Source organism: Pelobates fuscus, chromosome 11 (genome assembly GCF_036172605.1).
Source record: "Pelobates fuscus isolate aPelFus1 chromosome 11, aPelFus1.pri, whole genome shotgun sequence".
Classification (NCBI taxonomy): domain Eukaryota; kingdom Metazoa; phylum Chordata; class Amphibia; order Anura; family Pelobatidae; genus Pelobates; species Pelobates fuscus.
Window position 1 is genome coordinate 25,143,174 of NC_086327.1, and position 20,253 is coordinate 25,163,426.

Here is a 20,253-nt window from a genome sequence, read left to right on the forward strand (position 1 = left end):
GGCAACTCCCTTCCTATGGAATACCCTTCCTACTGCCATCAGACTCTTAGTCTTCAATTGTTTAAGAAGTGCCTTAAAACCCATCTCTTTAGGAAAGCTTATGGCCTCCCAGAGTAACCTCTACCTCACATACCTATCTCTTGCTCTCTCCTAAAGGGCAGCACTTTACTCTCTCCTCTTGCTCTGATTCACTCCCACCTTATTTGATTGCTATTTTCTCTCCTAACATGTTTTATACCCAACCTCCTATAGATTGGAAGCTCGTTTGAGCAGGGTCCTCTCCAACCTATCGTTCCTGTACGTTTTCTTGTAATTGTCCTATTTGTAGTTAAATCCCCCTCTCATAATATTGTAAAGCGCTACAGAATCTGTTGGCGCTATATAAATGGTAGTAATAATAATAATAGATTATACAATTTCCCAAAAAAGACACTCACTAGTGCTAATACATTAAAAAAACAAACACAGTCTTCTGTATTGTTTTTATTGAAAAATATTCATTTATTTTGCTGACAAACAGTATGTTGGCACAGACTCACAAAGAATTATGAAGGACTCCGTACACTGAAATCAGCAAGATACTTGAAGAAATGGGTATGTTTATACAAAACGCGTTGGCGGCATTCATTGTAAATACACTTCCTTTCAAACAAAGCATGTATGATTTTTCTTCCACACTAGTATTTTTGTTTTTGGCAGGAGACACCCAGTGTCATGGGCCCTTTTAAATATATATAATATATAATAATATATTTATATATACATACATACACATATACATACACACACACACACACACACCCACACCCAGGAGATGCCCTAACAGGAAAGTGTGAAAGAGCCAATCAAATCTATCTTATGGCATGCTAAGATCTTTGCATTGTTTTGTCTTATTTTTTTGCCACTTTATGTATAGTGTGACAATGATGTGTCGCTGTTTGCAGCTCTGACAGGTTTACGTATGCGATTTCCCAAGTATTTTTCTTTCTAAGCACGTACACTGGGGTAACAGATGCCCCGGGTGAGCTTAGTAGTAAAAAGTAGCAAATCAAGCTGATTAAGCTGATTATTTCTGTTTCTCTGCTGTTCAATGACAGAATAAGGCAGTGACAGGGGGTCGGCGTCCAAGCATAGAACACAATATAGGAGTTTGGACATTTATTTTTATGTTTTAGACCTCTAATACATATATTATTTGCTAAAAACAGGGGAAATCTAAACAGAATAGGAAATACCTGAGAAGTGACCGTTTAAAATCAAAAGAAATTATTTGCAAAGGGTTAACACATTCAATTCCATTTACATTCTGGGCAAGTCAAAGAAACCGAAAAATCTGTATACATATCTCCCAACTCCAGTATCCATAGAATCAGGATATCGGAGGGAGGGGGTAAAGGAAGTGAGTGTATCACTGGCTCCGTCCCTTTGGTCCATCTGGAAAGGGCTGAGTCCCTAACTGTTAGGTCAGCCAGGTGTGAATACCACCCAGGTTGCCTGCCTAACTATTAAACTCCCCACTGCGTTAACCTCAACCACTTCAAACATTGCAATGCTTGTTGATGATAATTCCCTGGTGTCCTCAAAATCAGGACGCCTGGGAATCTAGTTGAAATGGCAGGACAAGACCCGAAAAATTAGGACTTTCCTGCTGTAATCGGGACAGTTGGGAGGCATATGTATATTAAAAGAAAATCATTCATGAATCTAATTATTTTCAATATAAGATATAAACAAATCTATTTAGTAAAAAAAAAAAAAAAAATACAGCAAAATTATAAAATGTTCTGTATAATTAAACTGTTCAATTTTTTTAATTGTACATTACGTTTAACAGAGCAAAGGAACAATTCGCATAACCCTACTATTTCAGCTGTCATCATTAAAATAGCAGTAGGTGCACCCAGAAGTTTAATAGGTAGACTGGGACATGTATGTCCCATTTCTTCCCAAGATTTGGGCCTCTAGACAGCACAGAGGTGATCCATGCAATACTCCCAGGCCGTTATGGGAAAGAATTGCACGGATGATGTCACCACTCGTTCAACACAGTGTTCATAACGTAATATATTACATAATTTGTCCATTTTTTAAAACTACATCAGTAATCTATTAGACTAATTCCCAAGTAAAAATCTAATTGTATAAATTCTTCTAAATATTTGATATACCGTTTAATGCGTTGGGCAGAGACGCAAGATTAGTTCACAATCCCAGTTCTAAAACATTTTCAATTAGCACGCAGTGTATTCCTTGTGACAGAACATGATGCTAAATGAAAAAGTTATTTTTTTGTTTGTTTTTTAAACTGTACATTTTCCGACACAATATATACACAATATTTTATTCGCTGTGTGAATCCAACCAGTCACTCACTAATTAGTGGAACACAGGTCAATACATCACTGAGGTATGAGAATTTTATGGTTTTAGCGCAGACATTCTAAAAGTTTAATTCTGCTCTCGACAAAGATCAAATTCCATACAGTTCAATTTGCACAGGAATCAAATGTTTAATTTTTTTCTTCTTATGTAAAGACACACTGATAAATTAATTGATGTAACCGAGACGCAAATCAGTTAAAAAGAGAAGATAACGAGAGGTTTTAGATAGCACAAACTTGGCATCTAGACACGGGATCTCCCATGAATTAGGCGCCTGAGCTAACCCAGAATTCTGTTGGCCTATTTTGCCTTGTGAAATGGGCACACAAAGTCCCAGAAACTCAATACACCTCTGTAGAAGACAATCAATGCCATTTCTCTCTCATCTCCTTACAACGGCTTCCCATTTACAAAGAAAATTAATGTTGCCAGCAGTAAAAAGGGAAACAAAAAAAAGGGGAAAAGTCTTAGTCTGTAACTCAGATGAAGAAGAAAGGTTTGCCCTTGTATTAAGTAAGATCCAAAAAGACAAAAAAGGAAATTGGTAAAGAACAGGTGGCAGGCACATCATTGTTCTTCAGCATTAGCTTAAAACCATTAGAATTTAAAAAGAATTAAGAGACAAATACCCCTAATTACCAAGAGTTAAAAAAAAAGAACGTTATAGAGAAAATGAGAAATCCATTGCCAAAGAAGATAGTTAAACATTTCTGAGTTATTTAATGACACCGATTCCAAAATCCTAACAAAAGGCCATCTGTTAAGAGTAATAACATTTGAATAAGCAGAGAGAGAGCATGATAGATAGATAGATAGATAGATAGATAGATAGATCTTCAGACCTGGGAAAGAGAGGAAAACTATGCTAGTACAATAAAAAGGTATCATTACATATTGCAATACTCTGGTATTGTGGAATAGATAGATAGATAGAACAATCATGACAATATTTAATAAAAAAAAATATTATTTAACAATCAAACAATTCATCCCCATTTAATATTCACTTTGAACTAATATGAGTCATGTTTAAATGTCATAATAGATCATTATATATGTCAAAGACATTGAATGAAGAACTGTATAATTTGCATAACTATACATGAAACAAGATTATAATTGGCAAAACAGACATGTACATAACTCATAGAAGACTGATTAAAACTCTCAATACAATGAAACATTCTATATACTTAGACTAGGTATTGAGACGTGTAGATCAGTCTAAGAATCTTAAAATATGCATACTCAAAAAGAACCTCTAAGAATTTTCTCCAAGTCTCCTTTTCAAGAAATACCTTTATTTTCAAAGTTTCTGATCTTTAGTGCCCGCTTTGTGTTCTCCTTTGTCCTGTGGTCCTCTAATGGATGCATCCCCCCCAAGATTAAAAAAAAAGAGTATTGGCGAGTCTTACAAAGTAATACTTCTCAGATTTTCAATCTTTTTTCTGACGATTTTTCAGACGGAATCAGTCTAATACTTGTTAGGAGCAGTCATCATGAAACGCAACGTATCTTCGAACACCAGCCTTACAGACGGAGAAAGCCAAAGATTTGTCCCGTATATAAAAAAAAAAGGCAAGAAGATAAGCTTCCAATGTTGTACCTGTAGGCTGTCGTACTAACATCAAACTGGGGTTTAGAATAAAAAAGGTTTTTTTCTCCTCTTTCTATCTCATTCTTGTGCTCTCCCTCTCTTATTCTGCTATCACCAAAGAGTAAAATAGAGGGCGTTTTATCTTTCACATGAAAACTTAATAACTCTAACAGGAGGCAGATCAATTTCCCTGTCTCTTTTCAAATGAGAGAGGAATGAGAGAGATAAAGAAAGGGTAAAATACTTTACTATGTAGCAAGGCAGAATGAAAATGCACTTTGCACACTTTTTCGCCCTTTGATGTTCAGGTTTGTGAGGTCGGCTTTTTTTGTGAAAAATCTTTGGAAAGCCGACAGTAAAAAAAAAAAACATAAGAAGGATGTACGATCTTGTAGGACAGATCGAATAACATAGCAACTCATCACAAACCCTTCAGTAATACAATCTATAGATAAAAAAAAAAAAAAAAAAACCTCTAGTGTTTCAGCAACATATAGACTTCGGGCCTTTTTTAACCGGCTCGCTGTGAGAGGTTTGTTTTTAAATAGCCCTATAGCGTGGTTTTACGCTCTTTGAAGATGGAGGAACAGTTTAATCTTGTTTGTCTCTTTGAAAGTGAAGTAGCGGTGATAGGGCCCCCCATTAGACATGGTCTCTTGGCAAGCCAAATTGAAAGGTAATTTTACAAAGGAAGTCGGTCAACCAAAACCGTGTTTAACAAGGTTTAAGACAGGTGTATAGTACATACAAAGCTGTCTATACATTGAAACAGGTGTAGAGAGTACACAAAAGTAGGCTGTGCAGCACGACAGGTGTATCAAGCGTACAAAATAGTATAAACATTGAGTTGGTAGAACAACAAGCAAATGTAAAGATCAAGAAAAAAAAATAGATACGTTTATTATTTCACCTTTTTATATGATGTTTTGCAATTAGTTTTTACCTCTGGTAGTAGCACAGACACATTTGTTTTGCAATTTTCACATTAACAATCGAAGTGCACCTGTGCATACAAAAACAAATACATGGTGTGACTTTACGAGTAATAACGTCTATGTATACACACTTTGTTGTAGCCAGATTCCTAGTAAATTTATAGGTTTATAGAGACACGGTATTTTGAAACCTAGGCCATTTTAATGCGCTATATAGACAATGCATTCAATTAAAGGAACAATGTAGGCATTTTAACAACTTAATCTTATTAAAACTATATAGAAGGCTTGAAAGCTCAGTTTTAAGCTAGGCCGCCAAGACCTCTGGGCGAGAGAGCCGAGAATTGTATTTCCCGACTATCATGCCGTAAAGTCACATGCTCAGTGCAGTGACGGTTGGCCATAGAGAATCATTAAATACAATGATTCTCTATGGTGGAATTGGAGGAGCATTGTGGCGAACGCTGCTCATGTGTTTTCCAATGTTCCTCCACGAGGAGCATTGGAGTGGCCCGTCATCATGGAGGACGTAACTCGAGGAGAAGGTCATGGCAACACCAAGGGAGTAAAGGTGTTGTTTGCTTTTTTTGTGACTCACAGGGCTGAGACCTAAATGACAATCGACATCAGGACTGTAGCATTAGGAATACAGATATGTATTCCTAATGCTACAGTGTTCCTTTAAGTAAATGCAAAAAAAATATTGATAGACAGACAGATAGACAGATAAATAAATAAAAATACATTGAAACCTGATTAGTTGCTGGACTTAAACAGGTCGCATCACAGTGCTCCTCTGAGAGCAGGAAGGGTTTCCACCAACCAGGACACTCTCCACCATTGCCAAAAATGGGTTTCAAGAATAAATGCAGGGATAGAAGCAGAATGACTGGGACACGCGATAAGCGGAGAGTCAGGGACCGGTCGCGTAGCTGCAGTGATTCTTCCACATTTAAAATAAACTGTATATAGGGACAGAGGATCTCTATGTACCATGACCTATGCAGTGAACAGTAGTGGTCATGGTGCTTACAATGACACTTAAATGTAATTTGCCTTTTTTTTTGTTTCTTTCTCTGTCCTAGTGTGGTAGCATCCCATATTTTATAGTATTGCAGCCACCTGCTAAGGTCTGGATACCTTGTTGGCCATTTGGAGGACTTGCAGCTATAGTCACATCAACAACATCCTATTTCAATGCTGAAAAGAGAAGGAAATTGAGGCAAATGTATGACGTGATTTATGTATTTCCTGACATCTTTGCCGGCACAATGTACAGATTTATTTAATGTATGCCCAATCACTACTTCATCATAACTATTTACTAAACTGGGAACTGGGGGTGAATTGGATAAATATTTGGACATTTCTTTTGCAGAAATCGTTCGCCCAGTCCTACTTATTTTGCCATATCGGGTGCGCTGTAGCATTTGCAAAAGATGTGAGCCCAAACATTGGCAGACACGTTGCTTACACTATATGGAATTGATGAAAAGTCTGCAGGAGCATTATATAGATCATGTTAAATACGCTGCACACGCTGCTACGGGACCTATTGTTATGCACAACCCACATCCAAAGGTCGGCTGAGGATCACGTGAGTAGCAGGTCAGCGTCGGCGTCAGCTGATCAGCTACTGGTTTTCTTCCCCTAATTTAGATTATAAGGTTTTACAAACTTTTCCTTTTTTTTTTTTTTTTTTAAATGGTTTAGGTCTCTGTAGACGTATTAAAGCCACCTAATCCTAACTTGCTCTGCTTGTTCCCATTCTAAATGAATAGACGTTGTCTTTAAACTACGAGCAATTGGTCAGTTCCAAGAAATGGTTAACATTATAGACAATTAGATGTGGCATGTCAAGAGAGCTAAAGAACCCCGAAGCTTGCAAAGTGGAGGTCTATAGACTGGAGGGAGTGTGGAGTTTGGAATGGGCTGTCAATCAAACTCAGAGTGCTATGCTGCTCTCCTGATAATTATAGCAGATTATTGGCAGCCTATACTATGCTGTCGGCTGAAAACATGTCGGATCTCTAGGAAGGCGTGCGCCTTGTTTTGCTGTATATGAAGGAGTGTGAGAGGTAGTTATATGCGAAGTATTCTGGCCTGTCTTCAGCTAAAAGGGTATTTCCACTCCTATCATCCTGCAGAATGTAAATCCACTGGTAGAAGAATTTTCTGTACTCCAACCAATGTGAGATATTTGCACTTTGTAGAAACCCACTGATATAGAACGCGCAGTAAAGAAACATTTAATTTCTTCTTATATCTTCCAAATTCTGCCCAAAGAAATTCCAAATAATTTTCTCTGTACTTTGCAAACTAGTAAAAAAGAAAAGTACAAGAATTCGTGGGTACCTAATGTCTATATTCCAACGAAAGACTCTTGCAGAATTGGGCATCGATGCCACTGGTTGTCTGAGAGCGTTAGCTGACCGCTAGAGCCTTCCAAATTCCAATGCCAAGTCTTCTAATGTATTTGCTCTTTAACCCCTTAAGGACCAAACTTCTGGAATAAAAGGGAATCATGACGTGTCACACACGTCATGTGTCCTTAAGGGGTTAAAGAAACACTACAACTACCAAAACCACAACTGAGCACTGCGGATTGTCCTGGTTCCCCTCACCAATGTAAGTAGTCAAACTATTTGCTAACAGTTTGTTTGACTTGTTACTTGACATCGTGCATCTGATACATTTTTAATTATTGAGAACTGGAAGCTCCTATGTGGAGTTTACATTAGTTCTCCTGAGCTAACCCTGCAGTCTCACTGTATGAGAGGGTCACTTGATCACTCAATGAGCTAGGCCCTGCCTCTACCACCAACCTAGCTCAGAGCAGAGAGCTTTCAGCTCCCAAACTGGAGGCAACTAGCACCCAGCTACCCCCAAGTAAATAGGCAAACTATTAGAAAATGGTCTGAGTACTTACATTGGGGCACTCCTGGCACCATAACCACTACAGCTTGTTGTAAGGTTAAGTGTTCCTTTAACACTCACATGCCTATTCTTCCGGCTAAAACCTTGTTACTACACTCACACTGAATAAATACCTTTTGTTTTCACCCAGATATCCAAGTTAATACATTTTCCCAGAACCCACACGCACAAGAGTAACTCATCAACATTTCAGGCACTTCCAAAAGACTACAACAAAAAAAAACAAAATGTGTGAGAGAGCGTAAAAAAGATCACACATGTATCCAACGTAGACAGTGCTTGGTCAGTTATCCCTGCAATCAACCTAGCACAGATAACACTTTTGTTAATCAAGCCAGGGGATATCTTGCCCCTCCGTCATCTATAGTCACAGAGATTGGAAATAAGGTGTGACACCATCTTGGGTTGTAGAGGGGTTAAATATTTTGGAACACGGACAATGCTTTAAATCGGAGAATTGCATAAAACAAAATCCCATGGTTCCTGCTACTTCATTTTCTCAATTGTAGTGGGGCAAGTAATGTATGGCTTTTAACAACTACAATTGTTTACATAGCGCCAACATATTTCGCAGTGCTGTACAATAGGAAACCAGACAAACATTTCATTTTAACAAAACACTAATGGCATACAGAAACAGTAGGTGAAGAGGGCCCTGCCCGAACAAGCTTACAATCTAACCAGCTGTGTATTGTAGTTACAAACCACAACGACAATTAAAAAAAACAAACAACAACAGATAATCTCAAGGGTAAGGTTTGTGATGCAAGAAGTTGAGAAAAAAAAAACAAATACTTAAAAATAAATGAATATATACAAAGCTACACAAGATGAAAAACAGTTTCCGAAACACTTTCAAATACATGATAATTTACTCATTAAGCAGACAGTTCATAGAGTGTGTTTGTCGAGTAACCAGATACTATCGGCCAACACAATCCACACTATTTGCATTACATGCGGCACATAAAAATTTGGCCCATTATGGAAAGGACTTGTCTGCCTTGTGGGCAATCTGATATGCAGTTCAACTTAGTTGGGACTTGCAATGTCATAGTTCAACAGCTCTCAGCATCCCACAATTGATTTATAATTTAACACGACCAGGACTTCCGTCAGGAAGGAATCCACTGTGTTATATTATATAGCCAGTTTCACCTAGATGTTTAAAATGACTGACTGCTCCATACTAACAATTAAAGAGATGCTATAGGCACCAAGACCACTTCAATGGGTTGCAGTGTCCCTGCCCCCCTTATCCCTGCAATGTAAATCATTGCAGTTCCAGAGAAACATTAATGTTTACATTGTTTACTGTTGCTTGTGGCTGTCTTATTCAGGCACTTTCTGGAGTCTAGGTGTCTTTTGGTCGCCTGACGCTGGACATGCTCTGCATGAGGTCATCCAGCGTTCGCAAATTCCCCATAAGAAAGTATTGAAGCAATACTTTTCTATGGTGAGGGCCTAATGCGCATGCACATTGGCCACCCTCCCATGGGATGACGTCGGAGGAGGCAGAGCGGTGACCCAACGCCGAGAAGGGTTCGCACTGGAATCAGGTAAGTGTTACAAAGGTGTTTTAACTTTAACTTTGTATTCCTTACACTATAGAATCTCTTTAAAGGAACACTATAGAATTAGGAATATAAATGTGTATTCCTAAAGTTATTGTGTCCTAGTCACTACCTAGGTGACGCCACCCTCAACAAGGGACAACAAGGTAGTTTACTAACTGCTTATGCCATGGCTTAGCCCGCCTCCTTGGCTGAGATCATCAATCTTTATGATCTCAGCCAACCCAATGCTTTCCCATAGAAAAGCAATGGGAGGCTAGTGCACATGCCACGCTGCACCGTTCAGATGGTCTGTATGAGACCACCTGATTGAACTTGCTGACTTTCACTCAGCTATGTCTGCAGAAGCTCCTCTAGTTCCTCAGTGAAACTACAGGCATTTAAATCCTACAATGTAAACAGTGCAGATGATGCAGACTGGGAATGGTTTAGATTGCAGGGTAAAAACGAGAGGGACAGTGCACCCACACCACTTCATTAAGATGAAGTGGTCTGGGTGTCTATAATGCCATTTTTATTCTTAAAGACCACATAGCAGCATTAAAACGCTACGTATTTTGCATAACTTGGATTCTACAGGACATTCCATGCTGGCCAATGAGAATTTAAAAGAATGAAATGTTTATAAAGGAGGGAAGGTAGGGTACATAGAATTTAGAAATCAGAATCAAAATGCATGAGGTTCTTGGCTCCTGGGTTTGCCAAGCCTGCCATGGAGGGTTAAATATTAGATTTGTACACAAGTGATCAACAGATTGTTATAAGCAAGACGAAAAAAAATTCCGGAGTGGCCTATGGGTATTCCGGGAGTCAGAGGCTGCATTTATTGACCCCCACGGCTGGGATTTTGAAAGATGACACATGTTCATAAATTCAGGAAAATTTTACTTTTACTCTGATTTGCCAAGGTTTATGATACGATTAGACAAGCTATAGAGCAACTGGAGATCTTTACTCCCCTCAACACTATACAAAAGCAGTAAAAAGAAATACAAAAATCTTTTATTTAATTTGCCATCTACCCAAAGAAGAAATTAGGATAGAGGAAGTTTACCAGGCTTTCATGTATTGCTTGACGAAATCGAAATAAAATAAAAAAAAAAAAAACACAAAAAAATACCAGTACTCAAACACATAATAAATACCAGCAATAAAAATGAAAAGAGAAAGAGAAAAAAAAACTATTCATTCTGTGAAGTTTGTTTGATTAAAGCGAACAAGAGAAAAGTGCAGAATTCATCTGGAAACCACGTTTAGAGTTTGGAAATCTACAGGGACTTGTTTCGCGTCGTGGTCTGCTGCATTTCAAGGCAGGCTTGGGAAAAAACAATGTATTCCAGGGAATCGTGTAAGTTAGAGGTATAGATAACGAACATAGTTATTCGTTACTCTACAAGTGTCAGCTGTTCATCAAAGAGAAAGGATTTAATGGATCTAGAATTCTTGATTTACAATTAGGATTTATGTATTTTTTTTCTTCCCCCAAAATCAAACGTCATGCTTAGCGACTCGTTCACTAAATCAAAAATTGTAGTGAGCTGTCAAAACAACTTTCAGATTTGCAGAGATTACTTGCAGATATTTTAAAGTGGCCTAAAATGTTTTCATTCATTCATGTGTCAACTGCTCACAACTGCCTGTTGCAACAATCTGCTCGTTTTAATGATTTATCATGTGTGTTTACTCCAAACTCACACAGAAGTCAAAGTTAATTTCAAATGTAGGGGCCTAAGTAGTCGATCTGGAAGCATAGCGGACATAGGGTTTTTAATTTTTATTTTTTTCCAATTCAGCTATTTTGGCCTTAAATTTCAAATTCACTTTGAATTCTCACTTTACTGATTAACCCTGACAGTTTCTAGCCTGGACAGTATCAACTTGTGCCACATATCCCATTCTCAAACGTTAGTATGTCTTATTTATGATAACTGTTTTGTTGTGTTTGGTTCCACCACAAACATTTTGGCACCTACTTTTATTGATTTTTTTATCACGTTTTTCCCCAAGGGGACTGAAAACGCCTAGCCCATTTCAGATTATAACCATTTAAGCTGGCAGTTAATTAATAGAGTTCAGGAATATCTCTATATGTATCTAAAAGCGCTGGTTGAAAGACCCTTTAGCAAATAGAAAGTACAGTTATGTTTGTAGTTCTACAGTTGGTACATTAACCAAATGAGCTATCTCATCACAAAATTAAATCCAGTTGTTTGCAACTATTTGGCTTTTGGAATATTAGTTATTTATCAGTAGTATAACAGAGTGGAACATATTTTAATCCAATAAGGAGATACATTAAGAAATGAGAAGAAAGAAAAGATTACTGGTAAATGCTACGAAAAATCTACACCTAGTTGAAATTGTGCATTATAGCTGCACTTATTTGATCTGTACGTAGAGTCGGCACTTTTAACTTTTCAGACAATGGAATACAATCTCAAAAATGCTACCTGACCTCTGTGCTCAAGAGAATTCCACTTTAAAAACTATGTTTAAACCTTTGAATATCAGAGGGGTATACTGTAGCCTCACGCAGCCCTACGTCAGCCAATAGGGTCAGGTTTAAAAGCATTTATCAGAAACTTTGTTTGAATTTCTTTAATACATTAACTCAACTGGAAAAGGCACCGTACAAACCATGAAACCAAAATTTTAAACAAACCACCATCCAAAAAAAAAAAAGCCTCTTAACTGGAGAAGACACGGAACAAACTGTTTGGATTTATGAATGAATGAGCTGTGGGCTAGGGTTTAGCTTGAAGACATTCCAAAAAGGGTATTCGCGCATAATACCAATAACATAACCCAGCTGTAGAGCTGAACATAAAACGAACAATACTGGGACTTAACCCTTACAATTCGAACCATCGGAAGACGGGCACCAATTTCTTTATTGCTGAATGATATATTTCAACTGAACTCACCATTTTTCCCTTACGGACAGGGCCGTCTTTAACGCGGGGCAAACGGGGCAGCTGCCCCGGGCCCAGTTAGTCCTGGGGGGCCCAAAGCAGCTGCCCCGTGGCCCCGCCGCCCATAGCCTGCATAAGAAAAATTCCCTCCCTACCCATGGGCCCGCGGTGCTTGTATTGCGGCTGCACCGGGGCCCATACTCTAAGGGTGCTCACCGGGTGGCCAATACACTTAGGGCCACCCGGTGAGCACTTTTCAGCACGGGCCCGGTCGGATGCTGTGGCCGTTTAACAGCACGACCGGGCCTCCTGCTTTACGGCAGCCTGGGAGGAAGTGACGTCCGGGAGTCACTTCCTCCCTCAGAGATGATGACCCGCGCGGGAGGGAGGCTGAGCCAGGAGGCAGCGAGGAGGGGGACTGAGCAAAGAGAGCCAGTCCCCAACTCCCAACCACCCAAGGCAGCACACTGAACCCCAGGGAAGGTAGGAAACTGGAGGGGGGCTTTACAGTTTGCCCATGTGTATTTACAGTTTGCCCATCAGTATGTGTGTGTTTATGTCTGTCAGTAGGACTGTGTGTGTCAGTATGTCTGTCACTAGGTCTGTGTTTGTGTCTGTCAATAGGTGTGTGTGTGTGTGTGTCTTGTCTGTCACTAGGTCTGTGTTTCTGTCTGTCACTAGGTCTGTGTTTCTGTCTGTCACTAGGTATGTGTGTGTGTCTGTCACTAGGTATGTGTTTGTGTCTGTCAATAGGTCTGTGTGTGTGTCAGTAGGTATGTGTATGTGTGTCAGTTTGTCTGTGTGCCTGTCAGTAGGTCTGTGTGTGTGTGTCTGTCAGTAGGTCTGTCTGTGTGTGTGTGTCAGTGTGCCAGTATGTCTGCCTGGGTATTAGTATGTCTGTGTGTGTGTGCCACTATGTCTGTCTGTGTGTGTGTCTGTGAATGTATGTCAGTATGTCTCAGTATGTGTCTGTGTGTGTGTCAGCATGTCTGTCAGTGTATGTGTCGGTATCCATATGTCAGTATGTATGTGTCAGTTTGTCTGTCTATATGTGTCTGTATATCTGTGTGTCTGTATGTGTATCAGTGTGTATCTGTATGCTGTCTTTGTGTGTTTCGGTGTATCTGTGTGTGTGTCTGTGTATCTGCATGTGTGTATATGTGTCTGTATATCTACATGTGTGCCAGTGTGTATATCGGTGTGTCTGCATGTTTTTCAGTGTGTGTGTGTGTGTGTATAAATATCTATGTGTGTGAGTGTGTGAATGCGGAGATGTATGCACATATACAAACACTACATACAAATGCACCCCGGCATTCAAACTCCAACACTACGTACAAACACACACCAAAATTATATGTAAACACACCCCTGCATTCAAAAACCAACACTACACATAAATACATGCATGCAAGTACGCCAACACCACATACATTCCATACAAAAACCTGTTTACATTCAAACACATAAAAACCGCTTAGTGCTAAATACAAACCTTCAAACATGGGTAAATGGTAGAGCCCCAGCTGTCAATGCATTGCTGGAGTTGCACGACAGATGGGGAACTACCTTTTAATCACCCGTGCGATAGGGAGGCTCAAAAAAATTCTTGCACCTCTCTACATTAGGACTGCCACTGCGTTGGGGTGGAGGACGGGATTGCACACCTGGCGAGAGGGTACCAGGGGGCCCAAGCAAATGCTTTGCCCAGGGTCCAATCAATATTAAAGACGGCCCTGCTTACGGAAGGCCACAAGAAAGGCATGAGATACTCTTATATTTTTGGTTTGTATTTCACAAGTCATATACCTATTGAATATCAATCGCCATAGGTTTAAAAGAAGAAAAAAAGAATTAACACAGAAGTTACATAACAAGGCAAATCTAAACTGTATCTGAATTGTACCAGCTACCGTTTGGCAATTTCGATTCCCCAAACCCCTGGCGGCAAACCACATGTTTCCTTTGGTTTTGCTTGTCAACAAGATTAGCACCTTCGGGGAAACGAACGCTGGGAGAGCGCTGTCATTCTGTCAGCATTCCTCAAACCAGAAACTGACACTTTCTATTTAAATTTTCAAAAATCATTTATTGCCAGGTAGTGACGCCTTGTTTGGGGGGAAAAAACAAAAAACGAGAACTCCTTATCCTCTGGATTTTCAACAAGACAAGGCATCGTTGATGTGATTTTTGTCTTCGTCGGACTTACAATAACTCTTCTTTCTCCTCACATAACCTCTCCTACAATATTGTTTACATAACACAGCCGTATAGGCAATGACAGGGGTAATGTGGAGCACGGAGATCGTTTTGGGAAACGTTCCCTTCATTTTACAAGACCGAAAACCTATCATCCTGAAGACAACAAATAAATCTTTTTAATTTCCACGCATGCCGGCCATTGATATACCGCTGCTTTTTTCTTGCTAATTCTAAAATAGAACACAGTGTTTAACATTTCATTTCCAGAAGCCTTGAGTATTACAGAAGAAGTATTTTGTTCTAATATGGACATTTTCAAGATCACACTTGTGTAGGGATTGTGTGTGCGTGTGCATGCGATACATGTCTGTGTAATACATGCAAACACACACAGTTTCATGATTATATTAACTAGCATACTATATATTATTATTATTATACTGCTTCGAGCCTTCACATTAAGCGTTTACAAAACACATTTTCTGTGATGATAACTTTATCACTGTCAAATTAACTTTTACAGATAATTCTGATTTATTATGCAGGCAGTATTGAATTTGTTAGCGATATATAAACATAAGCCACCTACAAAAAAAAATAGGAAATGATGCAAGCCCATTTCTAATATATATATATATATATATATATATATATATATATATATATATATAAAATATTATTAGAAATAACTCCACACTGCATGCAAACCTCTAAATCAAAAAAAGTACTCGCTGCAACTACAAAACAATTCACAGTTCATTAGTTAGATCAAGTACCCAAAGATTAAAATGGAATCTGAGGCATCCCCAACTGCTATGGTTTCAACACCCATCATGCACTATAAGGATGATGGGAGTTGCAATCCACAGCAGGATTGCCAAACGGTTTGCTCAGAACTGATCTACACCTCTACAGTTGTGAGAAATCTCCCAAAATACGATTCACTTTCATTAAAACAAACTCTAACTCTGAAACAACTCTGTCCTTGAGCCTTGATATACAAATCTACCAGGTGGTCAATCAGGAGTTAGTCATATAAACATATTAGTCACATTGTGCAAAAAAAAAAAAAAAAAGTGGTTATAAGAAAACACAAAAACAACATAACTATTAATCACAGGTCCTTACCAGCGACTTCTGAAGCCACCCAGGCACACATGGGATCAGAGAACACAGTTGCAAATTTAGGATTTTTCTCCCTTAAAAAGTAGCAGATTGCACAGCAAACACCATTTAGGGGGCACCCCACATTTGTCCTGATGGTGGGATCTTTTGGATTCCTTTTATTATTTTTTTTCAGGACACCTTGCTTTCAAAACTAGCAAAAAGAAGACGTATCCAGAGAAGGGAGAGAAGAGGCATTCTTGCAGACTTGTGGAAAATAGATCTCAAGACTTTCTTCCAAGAGACTTGCTTCCCCTGGAGTGTGTAAGGGAAGCCAGTAAGGTATAGCCCAGGCTGAATCACTGCACCTCCCCTTGCTGCAGCTTCTATGTATGTTAGAACAGCAGCTACAAACTGCCTGGTTATGGTAACATAGTATAAACCTGCTCTGCTTGTGATTGCTTCTTTCTAAACCCCAAACCAGAGAGGTGGAATCCCCAGCAGGAGTCTAGACATTCTCCTCCAGCAGACACACAGACACTCCAAAATAAATAAATAAAGAATGTTATATATGGTGTTTTATTTTTTATTTTTTTTATTTCTGCACATGATGACGTGTCTGTGGGACACACCCCTTTTACTAGTTAAATTCCCCCAGGCTAATGACACCCAGGCCACTGGGCAAAATACCTGGGTGGATCTACAAGCCTGCTTAGTGCTCCAAAACACACCCTCTGCTTTTTTTCTTTTTTTTCTTAGCAATGTACAAAAAGTGCTTCCTAATTCTGTTTGAAGTGGATTTCCCTGGCAGCCGCAGAAACTATAATTCACTTATTTTTTTATTTATTTTTTTAAACAGTAATAGAATAATCTTACTTATGGAGAGTGTACGACATCCATATCTGGAAGAAGTGTAAATGTTGGTTATACACTAGAATTCCAGCACAGATCTGACTTTTTAAATTAAAAGACCAGGGTTTTAGCATGGCTCTAGGGTGGATAAGTCACCCAATACCATGCATGTGTCTGGCTTTATAGAGTTAATGCCTTAAAAGAATGAATTTTATCAGAAGGCGGTACCCTGATTTGCAGCAATTTTTTTGTGAAGTTATTCTCCAGTTCACATGAAGTCATCAAGAAGTGGTTATGGTTACTCAGTCAGTCCTGGTTATCCCATAGCGTTCTGTGATTGAATGGCCGTACATTCATGCTAATTCGTTTATCATTCGACTGAATAATGTGTGCACATGTGCTGCTTGCTGATGGGAGTTGTAGTCCAGGAACATGGGGGACCTAAAGCAGTTTGGGACCCCGAAGCGAAAGGGCTTCCACAGCCAGACATGCAGTCAGAGTTTTAGAGGTAATGTATTCTTAAAAACTACCCGTCTAGTATTTTATTTTGTTATTTTTTTTTTGCTGTGCACAATATAACAGACAAGCTTACAGTGTCACGACAGCACTAGCAAGCTGAATAAAGCATAGTTATAAATGACATTTGTGATGACTGCACATTTTTTTTTAGAGAGTTTAAAGATCATGAGTATTGCATGAGCAAGCAGAACATTGTATATAAAGAAGGACTTAAACAAGCTAGGCATGCTATATACAGTTGTCTGAGTGTAAGAAATACAGAGGGCCGGTGCAAGGATTTCTGCCGCCCTAGGCAAAGATCCACTCACTCACTGACAGATACACACACGCTGACACACATCCACTCACTGACACACAGAAACTCACTGACAGACATTCACTCACTGACACACACACACACACATACTCTCACACAGACACACACACACATACACTCACACAGACACTCACTGACAGACAGAAACTCACTGACAGACATTCACTCACTGACACACACACACACACACACACACATACTCTCACACAGACACACACACACATACACTCACACAGACACTCACTGACAGACAGACATACACACTCACTGACAGACATACACTCACTCAGACACTCACTGACAGACATACACTCATTCACTGACAGACACACACACACACTTACTGACATACACACACACACACTCACTGACACATACACATTCACTGACAGACATATACTCACTCACTGATATACACACACTCACACACTCACTGACAGACACTCACTGACAGACCTACACTCACTGGGTGGGGTGGCAGTGGGAGGTGGCTGGCAGTGGGGGAAATGGGGAGGGCTCCATGAATCAGTTTTGCACCAGGGCCCCATGGATTGTGTGTACGCCTCTGGATAGATAGGTCCATAGATAGATAGATAGATAGATAGATAGATAGATAGATAGATAGAGATTTTGTATGAGAACATTATAATATATTATTACATTAGTGCTATTTTGCAGTTTGGTGACATATCAGGAACACCAACATGTATCCCCATACACTGTACTAGAAACATATTTATATTGAAGGAAACTTTGGTATTCAGGGGTAGACTCCATTTTCAATGTGAATATGTCATGATGTCACCTACAGAGTGAGCCCAGCCTTGGTGAGAGAGTGGCCAGTCTCATTTATCACGGTGTAACCCAATGACTGCCAGAGGGGTATGCTAAGAATTGCTGTAAAAGTGACAAGTTTCATATATCACACGGAAACCCAATGAGTGCCAAAGGGATGAGCAAATCATTGCTGTAAGAATGACCAGTGTCAAATATCATGTAATAACCTGTGAGTAAGACTGACCTATCTCGTACATGATCACTTAGCCACGGAATGCCAGAAGGAGCTTCATAGCTTTATTCACTAGAGAGAAATTTTTGAGATTCACTTAGAATTCTTAGAATTCACACATTTGTGAATAATGCTAAGAATGATGAGTTGTGCTCTGGTTTTCCCCTCTTTGTGGATTAAAACTCATCAAGTTAGAATTCCTCTTTATGGCAACACCAACAGGGCTCTCGCTAAATATTGTATTGTAGCAAACTGAAATCGGAATGACAACATTTATCCAAAAATAGACGTTTTGTTTTTTTAAATGTCTCAACTCACATAATCACAACTAAATTTTGCAATTCAGTTTTTAAATTATGGCAATTCAGAATTAGTGTATAAATCTGTTTGTGTCATGTTAGCAAGTGGCTGGCTTGTAAACGGTCACAGCAGGCCCATGACAGGTCAGTAACGCATGCACGTGGCTAATTGATCACTGTCACTCGTGGCATATGGCTTTCACATCATGTCCGAATCGGGCGTTACCTCGTCATGTTTACAGTTAGTCATTTTGTGTGCTTGCTACAAAATTTTCATTTTTAGCAATTTTTCCCAACCAAGATAAGCCGTCGTCATCCTAACAGCAAATTACTACTATTGTTTCATCAAATCGATCAATCAGCTATTTAAATATGTTTACTTTCCCTGCTCTGTTAGCGCTAGCATGTAGGTATTTTAACTATTTTGGTGTCATGTAGCTAAGAAACACAGCTGATTGTTACACACTTAGAACTCAACAACAATAAAAATTATATTCATGTGTTCAGTGTGTGCAAGTATATCCCAGAGCTTCACAGCAAAAAAACTCACATTAATGTACAGTGTGGGTATCACAGAGCTTCACTGCAATAAAACTCACAGTAATGTACAGTGTATGTATCTTAGAGTTTTACAGCAATACAACTCACAGTAATGTACAGTGTGGGTATCACAGAGCTTCATAGCAGTAAAACTCATGTATGTGAGTGTATGTGAGTGTATCACAGAGCTCCACAGCAATATAGTGTTCAAAATATGTTTGAGTGGGTTACAAAGCTCAGGGCAATAACATTTAGAATTTATTATTATTATAAGACATAATTTGTGTTTTAGAATTGTTTTGTTTGGAAATAAAATGTTATGCTCTAAATGCATTATCCAATTGCGTTAAAACCCTTGTTTGAAAATAAAATACAAAGTATTGCTGTTTATTATGAATCTAAATATATTTCTCATTACTGACTACAATGTTGATTGCTGACTGAATGAGTCTTCCAGGCCTTCATAAAATCGTGGATTTGAACATAATATCTAGAGAAAAATAATTGAAGGGCTAAATGAATTTCTTTAAGAACCCCTAATCCTCCACCCCCCCAAAAAAAAAAAAAAAAAACGACAGTAATATTTTATTTTATAAAATTACCCAGTACCGCTAACTGTATTGGTTATTGTGCAAAGAGTCTTTTAATGATGACTCTTTTTTTGCTTAAAACTTTTTGAAGATGTTTTAAAAATTTGGGCTGTCAAAAGATGATTGACTCCTTGCTGTAAACATTTACTTCCTTAATTAGAGCCATCCACCTGGGCTGTAGGTGCTTGGAGAGCCTTGTTTTTTGTGTGAAACCACTCGAATACGGTTTAATGGGAATAATTGGACAGTATTCAAGTACTATTTCTACCATAACCACTTCATTGAACTGAACTGGAAATTGTTTTTAGAGTGACCCTTAAAGTTTAGTTTTTCTAAAAATGCACTTTAAGAAAAGTTAAGAAATACAAAAGCTATTTAACATGTAATTTATTTTACTTTTATTAATACGAAAATCGAGAATTGTACAGCACACATGCTGCCGCCATTCGGGTTTTTTCAGGGGTTTTGTAGCCACTGACCATTCT

At 38.8% G+C, this 20,253-nt stretch overlaps 1 protein-coding gene and 1 long non-coding RNA gene across 2 annotated transcripts in view; one reads left to right on the top strand and one right to left on the bottom strand.

Annotated features, from left to right (window-relative positions):
* The window catches only part of NTF4 (neurotrophin 4), an 87,451-nt gene extending 71,288 nt beyond the window's left edge, over positions 1-16,163 (bottom strand). Inside the window, exon 1 of the mRNA XM_063436278.1 lies at positions 15,668-16,163. The gene's annotated coding sequence lies outside the window, so the exon portion shown is untranslated. The remainder of the gene's footprint in view (positions 1-15,667) is intronic.
* LOC134577512 (uncharacterized) overlaps positions 1-20,253 on the top strand; it is a 747,008-nt gene that overhangs the window by 54,204 nt on the left and 672,551 nt on the right. The gene's annotated exons all lie outside the window — the stretch shown is intronic.